We start from the raw sequence: 23,502 nt of genomic DNA on the forward strand, positions 1-23,502 counted from the left end.
TGGGTAATAGTTCCTTTTACACACACACACACACGCACACACACACACACACGCAATGTCTCCGTTATTCACCTACCAATGGACATATGAGTTGCTTTCATATTTCAGCTATTATAAATAATGGTGCTCTAAACATCAGCGTGTGTATATCTTTTCAAATTAGTGTTTTCATTTTCTTTGGGTAAACACCTAGTAGTGTGATTACTGAATCATATGGAAGTTCTATTTTTAACATTTGAGGAACCTCCATACTCTTTTCCACAGTGGCTGCATCAGCTTGCATTCCTTCTGAAAAGGGTTCCTTTTTTTCTACAACCTCACCAACACTTGTTTCTCTTATTTTTGATCTGAGCCATTGTGACAGGTGTGAAGTGATAGGTCATTGAGGTTTTTATTTGCATTTCCCAGATGAATAGTGATGTTGAGCATCATGTATCGGCTATCTGTGTATCTTCTTTGGAGAAACGTCTGTTCATGTCTTCTGCCCATTTTTAATAGGATTATTCATGTGCATGCGTGCATGTGTGTGTGTGTGTGTGTGTGTGTGTGCGCGTGCGCGTGTGTTGAGTTGTATAACTTCTTCATATATTTTGGATACTAACCCTTTATCAGATATGTGATTTGCAAATACTTTCTCCCATTCACTACATTGTCTTTCAGTTTTTTTTTCTTTACGAGTTTGTTTATTTGACTGAGGAGAGAGAGAGTGAGGGAGAGAGAGCATGAGCCCCTGGGAGAGGGAGAAGAGACACCTTGCTAAGCAGGGAGCCCTATGCAGGGGTCAAATCAGGAACCCTGTGAACATAACCTGAGCTGAAGGTGCCGCTTAATCGGCTAAGCAACCCAGGTGCCCCAAATGTCTTTTAGCTTTGGTGATGGTTTCTTTTGCTGTGCAGAAGCTGTTTATTTTGATGTAGTCCTAATAGTTTAGGTTTGCTTCTGTTTCCCTTGCCCCAGGAGACATGCCTAGAAAAAATGTTGCTATTGCCAATGTCAGAGAAATTACTGCCTGTTCTCTTCTATTATTTTTAGGTTTTGATTCTCACATTGAGGTCCTTAATCTGTTTTGAGTTAACTTTTGTGTGTGCTGTAATAAAGTGGTCCAATTTCACTCTTTTGCATGCAGCTGTCCAGTTTTTCCAGCGCCATTTATTGAAGAGCTGTCTTTAACCCATTGTATGTTCTTGCCTCCTTTATTAAAGATTAATTGACCATCTAATTGCAGGTTTATTTCTGAGCTCTCTATTCTGTTCTATTGATCAATGTGTCTTTTTGTTTTGGTACCATGCTGTTTTGATTGCTACAGCTTTGTAATATGACTCGAAATCTGGGATTTTGATACCTCCAGTTTTGTTTTGGTTTGGTTTGGTTTCATTTGGTTTGGTTTCAAGATCTCTGTGGCTATTTGGGGTCTTTTGTGGTTCCATATAAATTTTAATTGTTCTAGTTCTGTGAAAAATGCTATTGGCATTATGATAGGAATTACATTAAATCCGTAGTTTGTTTTGGGTAGTATGGACATCTTAATAATATTTGTTCTGCCATAGGGTACCTGGCTGACTCAGTCAGTAGAACATGCAACTTCCTTGATCTCAGGGTTCAAGCCACACATTAGGTGTAGAGATCACTTAAAAAACTTAAAAAAAAAAAAACAACCAATACTTGTTCTTCTAACCCATGAGCATGAATGTCCTTCCATCTCCAAATCCTTTATAGATGTTTTATAGTTTTCAGAGTACAAGTCTTTCACCTGTTTGGTTAAGTTTATTCCTGGATACTTTATTACTTTTGGTGCAATTGCAACAGGATTGTTTTCTTAATTTCTGTTGCTACTGCTTCATTATTAGTTTATAGAAATGCCATGGATTTCTGAACATTACTTTTATATCCTGCAAACTGATTGAATTCATTTATCAGTTCTAATAGTTTTTCAGTGGAGTTTTTAGGGTTTTCCATATACAGTAACATGTCATCTACAAATAATGAAAGTTTTACTTCTTCCTTACCAATTTGGATGATTTTCATTCCTTTCTCTTGTCTGATTGCTGTGGCTGATATTTCTAATATTAAGTTGAATAAAAGTGGTGAGAGTGGACATCCTTGTCTTATTCCTGATCTCTGGGGGAAAGTTCTCAGTTTTTCACCATTAAGTATAATATTAACTGTGGGTTTTTCATATATGGCTTTTATTATGTTGAGTTATGTTCCCCCTAAACATACTTTGTTGAGGGTTTTTATCATGAATGGGTGTTGTCCTTTGTCAAACGGTTTTTGTGCTTCTATTGAAATGATCATATGGTTTTTATCCTTTCTCCTGTTAATGTGATGTATCATGTTGATTGATTTGTGAATATTGAACCACCTTTGCATCGTGGGAATAAATCCCACTTGATCATGGCGAATGACTTTTTTAAGGTATTGTGAGATTCAGTTTGCTAGTATTGAAGATTTTTGCAACTATGTTCATCAGAGATATTGGCCCATACTTCCCTTTTTTGTAGTGTCTTTATCTGACTTTGGTGTCAGGGTAATGCTGACCTCATAGAATGAATTTGGAAACTTTCTTTCCTCTTCCATTTTTTGGAATAGTTTAAGAAGAAAATTTAAAAAAAAATACATGTACTCCATGCCCACCATGGAGCTTGGACTCACAACCTTGAAATTACACTCTACTAACCGAGCCATCCAGGCACCCCTAACCCTTCTTTAAACATTTGATAGTATTCGCCCGTGATGCTGTCTGGTCCTGGACTTTTGTCAAGAGTTTTTTGATGGATGATTCAATTTTATTGCTGGCAATTGGTCTGTTCAAACTTTCTACTTCTCCCTGATTCAGTTTGAAATGATACATGTTTCTAGGAATTTATCCGTTTCTTCTAGGTTGTCCAATTTGTTGGTGTATAATTTTTATAGTATTCTCTTATAATCCTTTGTATTTCTGTGGTGTCACTTATTATTTCTCTTTCATCTCTAATTTTGTTTATTTCAGCTCTCTTTCTCACAGTCTCTCTTTTTTATGAACCTGGCTAAGGGTTTATCAATTTTGTTATCTTTACAAACCAACTCCTGATTTCATTGACATCTTGTTGTTGTTTAGTTTCTATCTCATTTATTTCTACTTTAACCTACATTATTTCCTTCCTTCTACTGGTTTGGGGTTTTGTTCATTCTTCTTTTTTTTGTTCCTTTAGGTGTAAGGTTAAATTGTCCATTCAATGTTTTTCTTGCTTCTTCACATAGGCCTGTATTGCTATAAACTTCCCTTTTAGAACAGATTTTGCTGCGTCCCAAAGCATTTGGACTGTTGTGTTTTCATTTTCTTTTGTGTGCCGGTATGTTATTTCCTCTCTGATTCCTCAGTTGACCATTCATTGCTTGGTAGCATATTGTTTCACCTCTTTGTATTTGTGCTCTTTACAGATTTTTTATTATGGCTGATTTCTGATTTCATAGCATTATGGGCAGAAAAGATGCACAGTATGACTTTGAACTTCTTTAATTTGTTGAGACTTATTTTGTGGCCCAATATGTGATCTAAACTAGAGGCTATTGCATGTGTTCTTGAAAACAATGTGCATTCTGCTGTTTGGGATGGAGTGTCCTGAATATATCTGCTAGATCCATTTGGTCCAGTGTGTCATTCAAAGCCACTATGTCCTTGTTGGTTTTCTTTTAGGACAATCGCTCCATTGATATAAGTCGGGTATTAAAGTCCCCTACTATAGTTGTGTTCCCATTGATTACTTTATCTTTGTTATTAACTGTATTATGCATTTGAGTGCTCCCAGGTTAGGTGCATAAACACAATTGTTATATCTTCTTGTTGGATTGCTCCCTTTATGATTATATAGTGTCCTTCTTTGTCTCCTGTTAGTCTTTGTTTTAAAGTCTATGTAGTGTCCTTTTTCTCTCGGTACAGTCTTTTTTTTAACTCTATTTTGTCCAACAAAAGTACTGCTACCCCAGCTTTCTTTTCACATCCACTTGTATGAAAAATACTTCTCTATCCCTTTACTTTCAAACTTCAGGTGAGGTGTCTTTAGGTCTGAAATGAGTCTTTCATAGGCAGCACAGAGATGGGTTGGTTTCTTATCCATCAGTCACCCTATGTCTTTTGATTGGACCATTTGGTCCATTTACATTCAAGGTAATTATTGATAACTATGTACATACTGCCATTTTATTACTTGTTTTGTGACTGTGTTTATAGTTCTTCTGTGTTCCTTTCTCCTCTTGCTCTCTTGTGTCACAGTCGGCTTTCCATAGTGATATACTTGGATTCCTTTATCTTTTGCATTTCTATGACTGGTTTTTGACTCGTGGTTACCATTTGGTTTGTATATAACATCTTCTGCACATAGCAGTCTATATTAAGTTCGTGGTCACTTAAATTTGACTCCATTCCTTACTTTTCTGTTCTCCATGTTTTAGGTATATGGTGTCATACTCTACAATCTTTTATTTTGTGATTCCCTTGACTGATTTTTATAGATATAAAAATATGAAAGCTCCTTTAGTGCTTCCTAGGTTTTTTTTCCCTACTTAAGGTCTTTCTATATTCAACCATGTAACTTGCTTTGGCCAGTGGAACCTAAGAAAAATGTCTCCTATCCTGGTACTTTAGGGGTATCTTGTACTGGGACTTTAGGGTATCTCCTCTGTGAGCTGCATGTGTGCTAGCAGTGGGGGTGATATGCATTTGCCCTTGGCACAGTCATCTGCAGTGGCTCTCTTTGCCTGTTGTGGGCAGGGTTTGGTCCTATTAGTGAGCCAATCTGGGGCCATGCTGGGCTTCAGTTGAGTCAGAACAGGCATTTCCCAGAGATGCAGTAGCATCAAACTACAGGAATTCCCTGTTCCCTGTGTTGTCCCCTAAGGTGCTTTCACTGGTGGGTGGGGATTGTGGTCAGATTGGCCATCGGGCCCCAACCCACTGCTGGGCCCCAATCGGATGGCTGTATGTGGTCATCTTTTCCTCTCTCCAGGACAGGAGTGACTTCGGAGTCGTGCTAGCCCCTTTCAGGGCTGCTTGCACATTACTAGGCTTGTGACACTGTTTTGGAAGGGCTGTGGCCAAGAGCATGTTGGAAGGGTGGATTCACAGAAGTTCAAGGGTGTGGGACACGGGATATTAGCAAGGTTCACAAGGGTCTGCTGGGGGGTGGGCGGAACCTATGGTTGAAGCCTGGCTGGAGCTGGCATCTCTGCAGGGAACTCTGGGGCAGGGTATACTGATAGCGGGATAGGTAGCAAGCGTCTACTGTGCTGGTGTTTATGCTGGTGTGCACGGGAGGGAAATAGTATCTGCCAGCTCCTCTGCTCCTGAAGAAATCTCCCAAAGATTCTTGTCCCTCCAGCACATTTTCTGAGATTGGTAAACACATCTCCCTCCTGTATACCCTAGGTTTTGTCAAAATGCTGCTTCTAGGTTTTATCTCTTGTGGGGCTGTTTGTTGTACTGTCTCTTTAAGGGAGGGGACTGAGTTTTCTCTTTCCTTCCTGGCTCGTCCACAGTCAAGCCATTAAGTTTTAAAGTTCCAGGTTTTGTCCTGCTGATTGTAAGAAATCACAAGAAATTTGGCCCCTCCAACGTTCAAAGCCAAATGTTGTGGGGATTCCTGTAAGAATCTGTTTCTCTCCTGCCCATGGCTCCCTCCCTCCTGCAGATGCTCCCTTAAGTCTGTTCAGCTCTGGACCACATCTGTGCCCTTTATGCCCTCTTCAGTGCTGTCTCTTCCCTCTATTTCGCTATGGAGTTTGTCCTGCCAGCCTTCAGGGTGTCTTCTGGGATATTTACTCTTATGTGAACATTACCTAGTTGTGTCCATAGGACAAGAACGGGTTAGAACGAAGACAAGGTTCCGGATAGCCGTCCTTGGAGGCAGGGCCTGCGTTGCTCCGGTGTCTGGAATGTGCGTGTGACAGCTTCCCCCAGCCATTCTCATCTGGTCCTTCTTTAGTGGTTATTTATTCTACAGAGCCATGAACTTCTTGTCCCTTACAAGGAGGATATATGCTCTTTACAAAGCGTGTGTAAAGTGGGGTGGGGATGCAGGTCCCGGCAAGAACAGAAGCAGGAAAAAGGAGCAAAAAGTAGATTTTTATGGAGTCCTATATGTTTCCTGTCACACTGAGACCTTGCTGAGTTGTTTCTGTCATCATTTTAACTTGCTATCTCTTGGATTTTCCAGATGTACAATCATACCATCTACAAATATAGAGGTGGTTTTTATTTTTTTTCAATAGTTATACCTTTAATTATCTGTGGTATTGAAGGTTATTAGGGAATCAATTAGATAATAAAAAGTATTAGTGATAATTTGGGGGATCTTTGTCTATTTTCTGACTTTAGGAGGAACATCTCCTGTGTTTCTCTGTTAGGAAAAATTCCAGCCTTAGGGTCAATATAAAATATGTATGCATATTTTATGTATAAGCATATAAAGGAAGTTTTCATCAACTCTTGGAGTACTTTTAAAAAAAATCTAGAGTTGATTTGATTTTTATCAAATTACTTTCCAACAACCATGTACATGAACACAAGCTTTTTTCCATGGATTTATTAATATGCTAAAATACTTTAATATATTTTGTACTATTGAACCATTCTTGGGCAAGTGGTAGGGGAGGAACCCATTTGATTATGATTCATTATTCTCTTAAGGTAGTTTGTTAATATTTTATTGCCTTTCTTAGTTGATATTCAATAGTAAAATTGACCATTTTTTATAATTTATTAGGTTTTAGTATCAATGTTATAATTTATAAAAATAATCTGGAAGTTTTCATTTTTCTAAGATATGAGAAAGTTTAAATAGCATTAGAATTATTTGTTCTCTAAAGATTCCTTTGGGCAAGGCTGTACACTTGAGTGGATAAATACCATGAATTACATCTATAAAATGAGATATTATTTAGCAATTAAGAGAAATGAAGAGCTCATAAATGTTAAATCATCACTAAACCTTGAAAATACTATGTTAAATGCAAGTACCAGTCAAAAAGTACCATGAATTATATGACTCCGTTTATATGCAATATCTAAAATAGACAAATTTATAGAGACAGAAAGTAGATTAGTGGCTGCTTAGGGCTAGAGAAGGAGTACTGGGTGAAAGAGAGGAGTGACCGTTAACAGACCACACAATGGTACTTTTGAGGAGTGGAATACGTATTTGCAACATATATAAGCAAAAACTAGTTTATAACCATTCCTTTAGGATTTTCCTCAATTCTAACACACCATTTTAATATTATCTCAAAGTATTAAACCTTAGTATTCTCAGCTATACTTATGCTACTACAACCTAATTTATTTATTTCCATGGAAATTGAGTTCTGTAGAATTTTCAGATCTGCTGGGTTGAGTTTTGGTTGATTAGGCTTTCCTGGAAAATTATCCATTTCATCCAGGTTTATTTATTTTCAGAGAGTTGTGCAAAGTAACTTCTTGATTTCCTTTGTTTCTGTGATTATTTCTGTCTTCCTATATCTTATTTTTTTGAACTTTTGATCTGTTTTGGATTAGAAAGTACATTAAAGTGTCCTATTTTTAGTGTGTTTCTGTTTCTCATTGTATATTCTAGCATTTTTACCTCATAGAGTTATTGCTAAGTTATTTGGTACGTAAGTATTCATATCTTATCTTCCTTGTGAATTTTTACCTTTAGCACTGAAGCTTTTTAAATTGCTTTTTGGTTTGAATTCTATCTTCACTAATATAAAACCAGGGCCCGTGCTTTCTTTGTATTCATATTTGCTCATCCCTTCATGTTTATCTTTACTGAATGGCATTGCCTGAGGAGTATCTCTTATTTACAACATAGGGCTGAGTTTTGCTTTGCAATAACAGTATGACTTCTCTAATGCACACAAGGGGGGGGGGTAGGGAGTCTACCTCTTTTATACCTTTTTTTTTTTTTAATCCTTCTCCACTCTCAGGGAGAAGGTATAAAATACTATGGCCATTTGGACAGGGACTAGGTCCACTCCAGACAATGATGTGGACTGTCTGTGAGGGAGCTGACAGAGAGTGGAGAAGAGCTATACACCTGCAGGCAGATCCCTCACCTGAGACCCTTTTCCAAGGCTTACTTAAGAATCTGTGCATACAAGTACTAGAAGACAAAGCCAGCATTTTAACATGCACTCCCCATAGTACATCAGTGGCTGCTCAGTAGTAGCCCCAGAAGCAGGGACAGCCAACACAGAGGACTGCAATTTTCCACAATCAAAGGAAGAAACATTTTTCTCTCTCCTTTCCCCTGCTATTTTTGCCCCAAACACAGAAGGGCTAGAAAGAGGATGAGGAGGTCTGTGGGAGCCAGACCCTTGTCTGTCCTCACTCTAAGCTGACAGAGCCATGTTTTAGCCCAAGTTAAGGGAGGATAGGAGAAGAACTGTCCGTCAGAATTTTTGTATTTCTGATCATTGGAAATGGCTGAATGGCTGTAGAATTAGGTCAAGAGCATTAAAGGAGCCCCTTCACAACAGAAAAGAGGAATTTAACAGCACAGAGAGGATACAGAGGAAAACAAGAAGTAGACATGGAAGATGCAGGAGAGAAGGCGGCAAATCAACGGAGCCAGGTCCTCAAGGAAGCTAAACGAGTTGGAGGCAATGGAGTCTGGGCTTGAACAGGAGAAGACAAATTTCATCCTCCAACAATGGAGGAAAAGCTTTTAAGAAATGGTATGAACACAGGTGATCATGAACACAAGAGTCTGGAAAGCTGATAACCTCAATTTTCTTAATGAAGTAGGAAGTGAGGATGTCTGGTGAGAATGAGGACAGCTTGAATAATGAAGAAGATTTAGAATGTTCTTTGGAATACTAATGTCAAAATTGATCTAAGTTGGATAAAGAAAAATAAATTACTTTTTTTCTCTACTAGCAACAAGTTTTAAAAGGGGGGGAAAAAAACCCCAGAGGATCATCTTTAAAAAATAAATAAATAAATAAAATGTTATGTAAAGACCTCAATGTTTTTAGATAGATATACTACTAAAAAACATGAATTCTCCCAAAATTAAGCAAATGTAATACAATCCTAATTTAAATTTCACTAATATTTGGGAGGAATTGGATAAAGTGATCTTAAAGTTTATATGAGATAATAAATGTAAATAAGACTAGTGAGGAATGACTTGCCTTACAAAATTAAAGCATATCACAACCTGCTTATAATGGCTTTGATTTTGGCTTAGAAAGAGGCAAGTCAGAGGATAGAATACAGAGAGATCAGAAATAGATCCCAGTACATGTGGCTATTTGATATATAACAAAAATGGTATTTTAGTTAAAAGTGGAAAGATGGGTTATTTTTTAAATGGTGCTGACCTAACAGCCTGTTCATCTGGAAAAGAGTACTTCAAAGTAAATTCCAGATTGATTAAAGAAAAGGAGGAAGAAATAATAGGCTTCATATGCACAGAAATATCCCTCAAGTTGTTGATTACCTGAGATAGGGCTGAGAAACTATAAAAAAAAGATACACATAATTTATAATTTTAATCCATCTGCAGAGGATCAAATGTCAACCTAAAAGAAATGAATATTGCACTTCAATAAAAATTTAACTTTGAAAGAGGAAATAATAACTTAGGGGAAATGATCTGAAATAGATGATATAGATATATCTAAACTATATAAAAAGTGCTTACAAATGGATAAAAACCTAAATAGCCAAAAAGAAAAAAATGGACAAATGAGATTTGGACAAAGCAAATTCAGGAGGCCAATAAGCATGAACTTGTGCTCAGCCTTGCTGGGTGTTCGGGAAACGCACATAAAACCAGCATGATACATCACCACATAGCCATTCTATCAGCCATTAGATTAGCCATTAAATCAGCCCAAATAAAAAGTGGGAATAGTTCTCACTGGAGAGATTTGGGGAGAAGGATATTCTCGTGCATGTGGAAAGGCCAACTGTTTCAGCCTTTTTGAGAAGAAATATGGATTAAAATCCACCACGGATGTTGAACCAACCTTGCAGCCCTGGAATAAATCCCACTTGGTTGTGGTGAATAATCCTTTTAATGTACTGTTGAATCCTATTGGCTAGTATTTTGGTGAGAATTTTTGCATCTGTTTTCATCAAGGATATTGGTCTATAGTTCTCTTTTTTGATGGGATCCTTGTCTGGTTGTGGGATCAAGATCATGCTGACCTCATAAAATGAGTTTGGAAGTTTTCCTTCCATTTCTATTTTTTTGGAACAGTTTCAGGAGAATAGGAATTAGTTCTTTAAATGTTTGGTAGAATTCCCCCGGGAAGCCGTCTGGCCCTGGGCTTTTGTTTGTTTGGAGATTTTTGATGACTGTTTCAATCTCCTTACTGGTTATGGGTCTGTTCAGGTTTTCTGTTCTTCCTGGTTCAGTTGTGGTAGTTTATATGTCTCTAGGAATGCATCCATTTCTTCCAGATTGTCAAATTTGTTGGCGTAGAGTTGCGCATAGTATGTTCTTATAATTTATTTCTTTGGTGTTAGTTGTGATCTTTCCTCTTTCATTCATGATTTATTTATTTGGGTCCTTTCTCTTTTCTTTTTGCTAAGTCTGGCCAGGGATTTATCAATATTATTAATTCTTTCAAAGAACCAGCTCCTGGTTTCTATTTCATTGATTTATGCTCTGATCTTTATGATTTCTCTTCTCCTGCTGGGTTTAGGATTTCTTTCTTGTTCTTTCTCCAGCTCCTTTAGGTGTAGCGTTAGGTTGTGTACTTGAGACCTTTCTTGTTTCTTGAGAAAGGCTTGTACTGCTATATATTTTCCTCTCAGGACTGCCTTTGTTGTGTCCCACAGATTTTGAACCGTTGTGTTTTTATTATCATTTGTTTCCATGAATTTTTTCAATTCTTCTTTAATTTCCTGGTTGACCCATTCATTCTTTAGAAGGATGTTGTTTAGTCTCCATGTATTTGGGTTCTTTTCAAATTTCCTCTTGTGGTTGAGTTCTAGCTTCAGAGCATTGTGGTCTGAAAATATGCAGGGAATGATCCCAATATTTTGATACCGGTTGACACCTGATTTAGGACCAAGGGTGTGATCTATTCTGGAGAATGTTCCATGTGCACCCGAGAAGAATGTGTATTCTGTTGCTTTGGGATAAAATGTTCTGAATATATCTGTGATATATTCAGATATATCAGATATATCAGATATATCAGATATATCTGGTCCACTGTGTCGTTTAAGGCCTTTATTTCCTTGTTGATCTTTTGCTTGGATGACCTGTCCATTTCAGTGAGGGGAGTGTTAAAGGGATAAAATGTTCTGAATATATCTGTGATATCCATCTGGTCCACTGTGTCGTTTAAGGCCTTTATTTCCTTGTTGATCTTTTGCTTGGATGATCTGTCCATTTCAGTGAGGGGAGTGTTAAAGTCCCCTACTATTATTGTATTATTATTGATGTGTTTCTTTGATTTTGTTATTAATTGGTTTATATAGTTGGCTGCTTCCACGTTAGGGGCATAGATATTTAAAATTGTTAGATCTTCTTGTTGGACAGATCCTTTGAGTATGATATAGTGTCCTTCCTCATCTTTTATTATAGTCTTTGGCTTAAAATCTATTTGATCTGTTAGAAGGATTACCACCCCTCCTTTCTTCTGATGTCCATTAGCATGGTAAATTGTTTTCCACCCCCTCACTTTAAATCTGGAGGTGTCTTTGGGTCTAAAATGAGTTTCTTGTAGGCAACATATAGATGGGTTTTGTTTTTTTATCCATTCTGATACCCTGTGTCTTTTGATTGGGGCATTTAGCCCATTAACATTCAGGGTAACTATTGAGAGATATGAATTTAGTGCCATTGTATTGCCTGTAAGGTGACTGTTACTGTATATTGTCTCTGTTCCTTTCTGATATACTACTTTTAGGCTTTCTCTTTGCTTAAAGGACCCCTTTCAATATTTCCTGTAGAGCTGGTTTGGTGTTTGCAAATTCTTTTAGTTTTTGTTTGTCCTGGAAGCTTTTTATCTCTCCTATTTTCAATGATAGCCTAGCTGGATATAGTATTCTTGGCTGCATGTTTTTCTTGTTTAGTGCTCTGAATATATCATGCCAGCTCTTTCTGGCCTGCCAGATCTCTGTGGATACATCTGCTGCCAAACTGATATTTTTACCATTGTATGTTACAGACTTCTTTTCCCGGGCTGCTTTCAGGATTTTCTCTTTGTCACTAAGACTTGTAAATTTTACTATTAGGTGATGGGGTGTAGACCTATTCTTGTTTATTTTGAGGGGGGTTCTCTGCACCTTCTAGATTTTGATGCTTGTTCCCTTAGCCATATTAGGGAAATTCTCTCCAATAATTCTCTCCAATATACCTTCTGCTCCCCTCTCTCTTTCTTCTTCTCTGGAATCCCAATTATTCTAATGTTGTTTCGTCTTATGGTGTCACTTATCTCTCGAATTCTCCCCTCATGGTCCAGTAGCTGTTTGTCCCTCTTTTGCTCAGCTTCTTTATTCTCTGTCATTTGGTCTTCTCTATCGCTAATTCTTACTTCTGCCTCATTTATCCTAGCAGTCAGAGCCTCCATTTTTTATTGCACCTCATTAATAGCTTTTTTTATTTCAACTTGGTTAGATTTTAGTTCTTTTATTTCTCCAGAAAGGGGTTTTATATCTCCCGAGAGGGTTTCTCTAATATCTTCCATGCCTTTTTCGAGCCCAGCTAGAACCTTGAGAATCATCATTCTGAACTCTAGATCTGACATATTACCAATGTCTGTATTGATTAGGTCCCTAGCCTTCGGTACTGCCTCTTGTTCCTTTTTTTGTGGTGAATTTTTCCGTCTTGTCATTTTGTCCAGACAAGAGTATATGAAGGAGCAAGTAAAATACTAAAAGGGTGGCAATAACCCCAGGAAAATATGCTTTATCCAAATCAGAAGAGATCCTAAATCATGGGGGGAGAAAGGGGATAAAAAGAGGTTCAGAAAAAAAAAGAAAGAAAAAAGAGAAACAATTTAAAAAAGAAAATTAATAAAGAAAAAATATAAAAAAGAAAAATATATATATATTAGATAAACTAGTTTAAAAAGTTGAAAAAGAAAAGGGTAAAAGTTAAAAAAAAATTTAGCAGAAGAAGAAAAAAATTGAAAAAGAAGAAAAAGAAAAATTAACTGCAAGACTAAAGAATCATGGGGATAAAGCCATGAGTTCAGTGCTTTGCTTTCTCCTCCTCTAGAAGTCCGCCGCTCTCCTTGGTATTGAACCTGCACTCCTTGGTAGGTGAACTTGGTCCTGGCTGGATTTCTTGTTGATCTTCCCGGGAAGGGGCCTGTTGTAGTGATTCTCAAGTGTCTTTGCCCCAGGTGGAATTGCACTGCGCTTACCAGGGGCCTGGCTGAGTAATCTGCTTGGGTTTGCTTTCAGGAGCTTTTGTTCCCTGAGCGCTTTCCGTAGAGTTCCGGAGGACGGAAATGAAAATGGTGGCCTCCCAGTCTCTGGCCCGGAGGAGCAAGAGCTCAGGGCCCCACTCCTCAGTGCGCCCTTAGAGAATAGCGCCCAATTACTCCCTTCTCCCTGGCCTCTGCCCTGGCTCCGAGCTCACCCAGGCTGCGACTGGTTCAAGGTAACACCGAGCTGAGAGCTCACTCCTCGGCTCTGTCTCTGTAGCTGGCTTCCCCATTCTAATACCTGCGATCTCTGCGACACTCAGACACCCCCGATCCTTCTGTGACCCTGCGGGACCTGAGGCCACACTGACCCCATCACCCTGGTTTAGCTTCTGGAGTGATGTCCCTCAGCAGAACAGACTTTTAAAAGTCCTGATTTTGTGTTCCCTTGCTCGGCCTGCCGGGAGGCGGCCCCTACCCCCACAGTCTATCTTCCCGTGGCTTTGGATTCACTTCCCTGCCACTCCTACCTTTCAGAAAATGGTTAATTTTCTGTTTCTAGAATTGCTGTTCTTCTTCTCTTCAATCTCCTGTTGTATTTGTAGGTGTTTGCAATCTTTAGATAAGCTATCTAGCTGATCTCCTGCTACCTGAAGTAGTCTCAGCCTGCTACTTCTCCATCATATTGACTCCTCCCCAAGAAAAATCTTTAAAAAAAAAAAAAAACACACCCCATGAGCAAGGCACTCGTTTGATCCTATGAAGTAGGTGATGGCAATTTTACAGTGAAGAAAATGAAAACGCAATTTTTTAAGTTACCTGAGGCCTTACACAACTATATTCAAAATTACTGTATTTTTTTTCCTTTTGCTCATTGATTTAGAGAGATTTTCAGAGTACTCTTTAGTGTGAAAATATTAATATAGAGAAGTATCTATAATAAGATCTCATTATTATAAAAAGAAATAACCACCTAAATTTTGTACACACACATGCACATCATGGCATGCTCTATATGTAGAATGTTTGTATACCAGAAAAGTGTGGAGGGATACACATGAAGCTGTTAACATCATTCCTTATAGAAGAGGCAAATTTACTATTCATAGTTAAAAATATATGTAAGATAGAATCCTATACAACTATTTATGATAGAATGACTTTCTGAGAGAAAGAGTGGATGCTACAGGATTTATGTTTACCTTGTTTTTTATGTTTAATTGTATTTTTTAAAATGAGCATGCATGATTGAGGGAAGAGAAAGCTATATCCATTGGGGGGATCTAGTTAATGGAGATATAAAACAATAAATCTATAAATCCACCTCGAGATTATTTCTCCACATCTCTAGAATTTAAAAAGTTAATGCTAACAGGAGAAAGCATAGTGATAATATACAAGACTGGGGATCTAAGTATCAAGTCGTGAAAGCAGAACTTTGTAGCGGAAGTTAAATTTAATCTACATTTTAGAATGTGTGCAAACCCTTCAAACATTTACGTATGTCATCACATTTAAAAATTTTTTACTCTAAAATTTTTACACATCTTTTACACAAATTAATTTGAAGCAAATTAAACTGTGTTTCACGTTTTGAGCAGGAAACCAGTAAGAATTTTTTAAATAATCTATATAAATATTTATATATTTTAGATGGGTTTTATTACACACAAACTGTAATCATATTGGTTTTTTTTTAATATTTTATTTTTTTGACACAGAGAGATCACAAGTAGGCCGAGAGGCAGGCAGAGAGAGAGGGGGATGTAGATTCCCCACCGAGCAGAGACCCGATGCGGGGCTCGATCCCAGGACCCTGAGATCATGCAATATCTAGGACTGAGAGGTCACTTTCAGAAAAAGAGCTGAATTCAGAGACTCCCAAACCGAGACTCCTGGCAAACGTGAAATGTCAAGGAAACCAGCCGCCTTCACACAGAGCCCCGTTGTCCCCCTGTCCATTCCTATCCTCCTCCTCCCAGTTGCCTTGATGGCCTGGTTCTAGAAGATGGTTTTTTGCAAGCTATGGTCATAGCCGTATCTGTCATGTTACTAACGGAGGATCCTTCACCTCAAAGTGCCAAGCTCAAAATACTAGTTTCTTGGTCTTCTACTTAAAATTCCTTTGAAAATCGCATAGCTTACCCTATCCTGTGCTGAAAGAGAGTACTCGGAAATTTGTTTTCTCCAGTGGTGTTTACAAAATATGATTACAGAAATCTTGTGTGTTGCCTTACGGATTGCGAAGCAGACTAGAATTTTAGGACCTAACCTCTTTCTCATCTGATGCAAGTATGACTAGACTTTCGTGTTTGACCTACACTGACTGGGCCAAGTGACGTTAAGGCCAATGTTTTATGTAATGAGCTCCTTCTTCGTTTGGGATTTTTAAAAAGAGGAATAGGCTTTGACAAAGCAAAGGTATTAAATAATAACCAGGAAAGGACTTTAGCATGAGGAATGAGATCGTCTGATTCCAAGACAGATAAAGTGAATAAATTTCATGGATAAATAACTTTTAATTCTTTAATATAACAGTGAAATTTTCTAATGATGCCACATGTCCATTTGCAGTCACAAAGAAGTGTAGTCAGACTTGCCTCCAATCAGAAATGTATTATAGCCCAGACTGTCTCCCTAAATGAAACTTCATCCAGTTAAATTCTGTAAATTTGTAGTTAAGAATTATAGAAAAAGTCAATACTATTTAATGTTACCTGAAATCAAAATTCTATGCTAGAATAGTATATGGATAAGAACTGTTATATAAAGTACAAGTGGATAGATATTTACTGTAGAATATATAAAAGACTGAGAGGAAATATATAAAAAAACATTAAGAAGTTTAACTTTGAAAGACATACTGATTTTTTTTTATTCTGTTTAATCTTCTTTTCTATCTTTTTTTTTTCAAGTAAGCTCTACATCCAATGTCAGGCTTGAACTCACCACCCTGAGGTCAGGTCGCCTGTTCTGCAGACTGGGCCAGCCAGGCACCTCTATTCTGTTTAATCTTAAAAGAACTAACAATTAATTTAGCTTCTGCTCAATCACTTCTAGTCTTCAATGGAACCTAATAAAATACTGACATATGAAGAAGGCTAAAATGTAACTTTATAGTTGGTTTTGATTTATAGATTAGCAAATAGTTCCTCAGAGGCTTGAAAATTGTTAAAACTTCCCAATTATTTAGGGACAAAACCAGGGCTTTAGTTCAGTTCCTTGATTTTTAGATTTATAATTCAATTGCTTTTTTTTTTTTTCCAAACTATACCTGTTGTAAAGTGAAGGCAAATTTAATCCATCGTCAGTGGTTTTCTGAGTTCCCAGACCCTCTTCTGTTTTTATGAGGGTGATTTTCTCATGCTCTTTTTTACATTTGGGCATAATTCCGAGATCGCCTGCGCAGCCGGCTTTCCGCATTCTTGCTTAAGTCGCGGAGGGAACAACTCCGCAGCCAGAGTTCTTAGTCAATATGGTCAGCTGTGCCGGAGCCAGCCAGCCCTAGAGAAGAAACTGAATTTTAGCCGTTCTTTGAGAAGGAGCTCCCACTAATTTCAGCACCACTGCCAGGGCGTGAAGGAAGACTCCGCAGGTAGAAACCCTCGCCTCCAGACAGGATCAGGAATGCCTCGCACTGCCCTGTCCGGGCGCTTGCCTTTAGCAGCCCCGCAGGGATGGCCCAGTACAGGTGAACCCAGAATGCCGCTTGTGCCAGGCTCTAGAGGGCATTTCTTGATGTTCGCCAAGAGGCACTCCTAGTAACGTAACGGACATTCCCTCTAACATTATGCTCAATTTACTTTGCAGAAACAGTGCATCTGGGCTTCCTGGGCCTCAAGGCTAATCTGATCTGATCTAAACAATTTAATCTAAACAAATAGCAAGTGGATAAGAGCAGCCGTAGTCAGTCCATGGTTTTTACTCTCGTCCTGTCCTTTTCGTAGATCTGTTAGACTCACTATAAAATAGAATGTTAGTTTCTATTTTTTTGACCTTTCATCAGCCTTTGACTCCTGGAGCAAGAATCCGTTAAGAGAGAAAATGTGGCAGTTCAGCAGTGAGAATCCGTGCGCCCCTTCGCAGATGCCGGCAGAGAAGCAGGACTGAGAGGGGAAGTCTTCTCTCTTCTCTTTTCTCCACTCGTTGCAGAAGGAGATATTCGCCAGTGCACTGAAATAGCGATGGGTTCTGGATTTCCTCTTGGATAAATAGGTTGTGTTATTGTTGTTGTTGTTGTTTTGTACTCAGCCACCAAGAAGAAAAGATCTAAAATCAGATGATAGGAGTTTATTATTCAGAACCAGGAGTGACTTTAGAAAACTATTAATTCTAGGGGCACCTGAATAGCTCAGCCAGTTAAACATCCAACTCTTGATTTCATCTCAGGTCATGATCTCAAGATTCTCGAGATCAAGCCCCAAATGGGGCTCAACACGGTGTCTGCTTGTCTCTCTCCCTCCCCTCTGCCCCTCCTTCTCTACTCCCCCATACGTTCACTCTCTTTCTCAAATAAATATTTTTTTTAAAAAGACTATTAGTTCTACTCTAATCACAGCCAGAAAAAAAGAAGATGGTTTCTGTTCAACTATTCCAAAACCAAGGGCTTTATTTTTGGTAGACGTTTTACCTGGTTTATAATTGATAGCCCTATTAGTCAAGTTTCCACAAACTCACTGCTGCCTAGGATGCTCTCTTCTGGTGCAGAAGACACAAGATTTAAATCCAGAGAATATCCCTGGATCAAGATGGCCTAACTGAGCGCACATGTTTAGTTCCCCCAAACCCCGCCCTCACGGCCGCCCACTGGTCACCTCCTGGGGTAGAGATGAACAAGGATAGGTCATAGGAAATAAAGATGTTATTTTCCTTGAGAATCTGAGTAGTAATATGAGTAAAGTCTTTATTCTAAGATAATAACTTTTTAAAAATTGGTTATACGTGTGTTGGTTTTATGATAACTTTGTTTAAGCAAAAATTATTCTCCTCAACCACTCTAGGCAATGAAGTAGTTGGGAAAAAATGGAATGAAAAGTCTTTGGAAGGATATAAGCCCTAAATGTGGAACATACATGAAAGAGAAACTTGTTATTAAAACTCTATGAAAAGAAGCTTTGGAGAAAAACATAGAATTGCTAATAGAGCCAGAAAGGCAACATCGGAGAGAAAGAAACTCTACTACAACCTCTACTACTACATTTATGACTACTGAGGTAAGGCAGCAAGGCTTCATAGCTTTTGTTTTCTCCATCACTATAACTGGAAGGCTAATATCCCCATGTTCACTTAACAAAATGTCAGGAAAATAACCAAGCTGACTATTGAAGAACCTTGATTAAGATTTATCAATAATAAATAAACTTAAGTTCTGATAGACATATCAGAGGATCCCTTTGGAGTTTTAAAATGTTGTGCATGTGGGAGCATTTTTAGGAGATATTTTAATGAAGATGTTTCTGGCCATGGATACTGCCCATCAGAGTTGATGGATTAGGAGTTGGATAAGAGGAATGCTGCCTGGAACGCAGCCAGACTTCATAGGCTATTGTGGGTGTGGACAATCAAGACTTTAGACTCAGGCCTGGGTTCAAATTCAAGTTCCAGCACATATTAGATGTTGCCTTATTTTTTCCATTTCTTCATATTTCAAACAAATTACACATACCTCAAGGTGCTAGTGTAAGAATTAAATGAGATAGCATGGAGAAGGCTATTATGGTTCCCAGCACATAGTAGGTGCTCAGTAAATAGTAATTGCCATTATTAGCTCTAAGTTTCAGTAGCTCCCCACTCCATCAGACAAGGTTATCCCTTAAGTGAAACTTCACAAGCCCTAAAATATCCCCATGTGGATAGACTGTTGCTTATGTCCAATTAGCTAGAATTCTTCCATGAGTACCAATTTATACAACATTTGGTAGTACATTTGCTCTTTAAGGAAAATCTTTACAAGATGATAAACTGCTTCCTTAGCCAACAACTATACCAGAGCTGTCTCTGTCCTTGTAGAGGGCACACACAGTAGGATATCAAGTTAATGCCTTAGTGCTGGGTGCATTCCAAAGGCCAGCTCACATGTCTTCAATTTGCAAAACAACTCCTAAATTATAGAATCCTGGCTTTGGAGGACTTATCTTACAGGATATGGAATTTTGCTATTCTTTTTAAAAATCTTCATTACAGCATCCCAGATAGGTTATCTAATTTCTGGTTTAAGAGGAAGCCCACAAATCATTCCGTCTTGTTGTAAACTCTAACCAATAGAAATCCTTTTTTAATTAAAGCCAGATCTGCCTCCTGTGATTTCTTCTTGGTGGTTCCAGAACTTCCCACCAGAACAATCTAAATTAAGTCCCTTGTCCATGCGAATACCCCTCAAGTATCTATTCTAATACCCTTAACTTCTTAAATAAGCATTTGAAGGTTTAATAGCTTTTATATTAAAGCTAAGAATTTGCTAAATATACCTTAAAATGGGAATAATAAAAATTAGAAACTAATAGATATGTGAAAATACAGAATTCCAAGATGGAAGCTGAGCTATTTTGATGAAACTGGGACAGATTATTTTTAACAAACAGGCTATTCAGAAAATGGATCAATCATGTTGGAAGACACATATGCCCTAAGCAAAAAACATACAATACAATATGATGTTTTAAATAGTAAATTTTTGCTCAATGATTGCAGTATTTATCTGGTTTTAAATGTCTTATACCCACATTGTATGCAAAAGAAGTTTGCCCCATCTCAATGCCAGAAATGATTGTCCAAATAAACATAGGTTGACCACTTAAAGAAGCTCAGACTCATGGATCTAAGTTAATATAGTTTTTCTTTGTTTCAAATGGGACAAAAACATAGTAAGCACCACAGCAGAGTGAGGATGTTCAATTCAGCAAACACTGACTGCTTTCCATATGCCAGGCACTAGAAATAAGCAAATAGAATACATAAAGAACGTGGTTCCTGTCCTCACGATGCGGAGAATATAGGGGAGAGAAGAAATATACGTAACCATTAAAGACGGCAACAGTAATTAAAAAAAAAAAAAAAGATGCTTATTTATTTCCAGACATTTCTACCGTTGTGGAGTAGGGGGAGTGCTAAATCTACTTATACAAGAGAAACAGAGTGCTGATAGGGATTTAGAGACTCCAAAATATATTTTATTAGTGTAAAGAGCTTCAGACCGATCCTCCACAGGTACAAGGAGCCTCATTTACTGACAAATATACATCAGCAAATTTATTTACTTATTTATTTTACATTAGCAAATTTAAAGACTGTTAACCTTAAAAATAAAACTGCCGGTTTTTAACTAGCAAAAATGTGTTTATTCAAGAAGAGCTAGACAATTACAACCTGGCACAAGCCAGCTACAGCAAAGCCACAGACAAGCCCAGAGAACAAAGGAGAACCTTACAGAAGAAAGAGGCTAGTTGGGAAGGCTGGTATAGAAAAAAAGCCCATTCGAGTAAACTGCAAGTCCCAAGTACAGTGGCTGTTCATTGGCTGAGTAGCAAAGTCTCTCATTGGCTGGGCCGTTGCCAGGGGAGAAGAAAGGCCTGTCTTCCTCCTGCTGCGGTCGGCGGTGTTCCCCAGCGAGGCCCCGCTCTTCCTATTGGCTCCGCGAGGGACAATGGCGGGAAGTTTCGATTCTTCTTCTTTCTTCTTTCTTCTTCTTCTTCTTCCTCCCCCTCCCCCTCCCCCTCCCCTCCCCCTCCTCCTCCCCCTCCCCCTCCTTCTCCTTCTCCTTCTCCTTCTCCTTCTTTTTTCCCCCACAGTACCAAAACTGAGAATGTAGAACTTAAAGGAAAAATGAGACAATTGAGAATAGGTCGATGGCACAGGTGACAGTCCATCTAGCTGTTAATGAACAGAACTGGACTATAGAATACACGGTTGGGAAATACTGTTCCATAATACTCTATCTAATGCTCTGCACTAGTTAAACTCTTATTTGGAACTTTCCCTTGTTTGCATTGACAGACATTTAATTACAGCTGGAGAACAACAGTGGGTCTAGAGAAGCCTGAGAAATGTGAGTAAAAGAAATCCTGTGAGAAAAAGTGAAACATTTTTCTTCAGGCAAAGAGGAGGTCTGAGAGGTGACTGGATTCTTGTCTTTCATATGAGGAAGATAATATAAATCATTTCTCATTCCTGTGACATAATGAATAAGACTTGAATAGCCTAAAATGCAGCTTTGAAAATTTATTTTGGGTATAAGAACTTTTAAACATATTCTGATACATATTAAAATGTCAAAAAAAAAGAGACTCTCCTAGGAGGTTTAATTTACATTTTCACCTATTTTCCTGGTCAGGTAATCTTATAATTTGTTCTTTGGTTCTGAGAAAATCCTAAACAAGCATAGGTCATTCACAACAGTGTGATTAAGGTTTGTAATGAGATTCCGAAGCCTGCTGTGGCACGGGAACCACCAGGAGGATTACAAGGGCACAGAAAAAGTTTTAGGACCACAAGATGACACCACTTTCATATCTACAGCTAGCTAGTGCTTCATCAAGAAATGTACTGATGGGTCTTGGGCTACAAAAAGTTAAAGAATCAATATGTCATTTCTGCTGCTGATTTTTTCCTTTTTTTTTTTTTTTAATAGATCTGCATCCTAAAACCCTAGTCTAGGGTCTGACATGAATATGTGTCTGTCGCCTACTAGTTATCTGGTCTCTCAGCCAAATCTAAAATATCTTAGCATGTACAACATAAGTTTTAGAGACACCATTTTACCCTAAACATAAAAAAGAGTTCACAAAACCTGAATCACTGAAAATATATGTGGGAAATAGCCACGTAGCCAGCAACCACTAAGAAGGTTTTTTTCCCCCTAGACTAGTGGACTATTGATGAGAAATGAGGAGGTAGAATTATTATTTTTATAAACATTTTAAAAAGCATTATTATTTTTATCTTAACATAGCATTATTATTATGAAAATCAAAACATCAAAATGAGTTTTCTCATAGGTCCTATCTGGGTGCTATTCTCTCAGTATATATCCCATAATGCTATATAATAAGGTAATTTTTTTCTGTCTCCTTAGTCATTTTTTACCCTTTCTATATGGCTTCTGTGACTTTCATAACTCTTCAATGGACAAGCACACTCTAGCCTCTATATGAACATTCACCTACTGTTCCATTTTTGTGTCCTGTCCTCATCACTTCATTGTAAGTAAACAAGGGAAGACATTTGAGTCTCTGGTAGGCTAGTAAGAGCCCCAGTGGCAGGTGAATCCTGGCGACCAGATCCCTCCTGACAGGGGCCATCTCACCAGTCAGAGCTCTTTTAGGTTTCTTCTGCCTCAGTAGTTCGCCCTCTCTTGCTTCTCCCAGAGACCTACGCTCTGACTGTCCACCTGCAGCAGAAATGGAAGTCAGAGGCGTTCCAGAGTGTAAGTGGAGAAACCAGTGGAGGGAGTCAGCTGCCTACCTCTCTCCGACCTGTCTGTCCAGAGTGGAAGTGGAAGTTTACAGGGACTGGGGTTGGAAATGGGATTTCTTTACCAGGGTAAAGGGGGGGAGGGGTGCCTTGATTCAATTCTGTTAATTTCAAGTTTACTCTCTGGCCTCAGTCCAGCTCAGTAGCTCTTTGCTGTCAACCGAGTGGGTTCTGGGCTCAGATTGCGTGTGTTCAGATTCTAGTATTCCATCATTACTGTTTTTATCTTACTTTCCATGCCCTTCTGGCAAAAAGAAAACCCACTAAACACTTGCACCCAGGTGCCCTCAGCCTACCCCTACCTCACCCTACCACATTCAAGTCAGGCTGTGTTTGGGTCCTTCCTCTTCTCTCTCACTTTGTTCTCCGACACTTTCAAAATCCTACAGTCTGGTCTGTCAGCAGCCTGAAGAGCCTGGGCTCCCGCCTGCCCATCTTGTTGGAGCCAGGAGGAAATGCTGGAGTGGGGGTGGGGGGGCCGACAGGGTCCCCCGAGCCATCTTGCCTCTGGCTCTTACAATGGCAGGGTCTTGACCAAAGCATGGCCTGCGGTCCTGAGGAGAGGCAAGGCCTCACTGATCTTTTGACATTCTAAGGCTGGAGGCAGGTTCTTTCCCAAAAGCATTTGGAGAAGCAGTTGCTCCTGCAACCTTGGACATCTTGGCTGGGAGTAGGCCCGGTCCT

The 23,502-nt window shown here is 38.6% G+C and overlaps 1 protein-coding gene across 3 annotated transcripts in view; it reads left to right on the forward strand.

Moving 5' to 3' along the window:
* C8H2orf88 (chromosome 8 C2orf88 homolog) overlaps positions 1-23,502 on the forward strand; it is a 63,077-nt gene that overhangs the window by 4,142 nt on the left and 35,433 nt on the right. For 2 of the 3 annotated variants that reach the window (XM_032354177.1, XM_032354178.1), the window contains 2 exons: positions 18,351-18,563; positions 21,343-21,394. The gene's annotated coding sequence lies outside the window, so the exon portion shown is untranslated. The remainder of the gene's footprint in view (positions 1-18,350; positions 18,564-21,342; positions 21,395-23,502) is intronic. The other variant, XM_032354179.1, reaches the window with a different exon arrangement.

Source organism: Mustela erminea, chromosome 8 (assembly GCF_009829155.1).
Source record: "Mustela erminea isolate mMusErm1 chromosome 8, mMusErm1.Pri, whole genome shotgun sequence".
Classification (NCBI taxonomy): domain Eukaryota; kingdom Metazoa; phylum Chordata; class Mammalia; order Carnivora; family Mustelidae; genus Mustela; species Mustela erminea.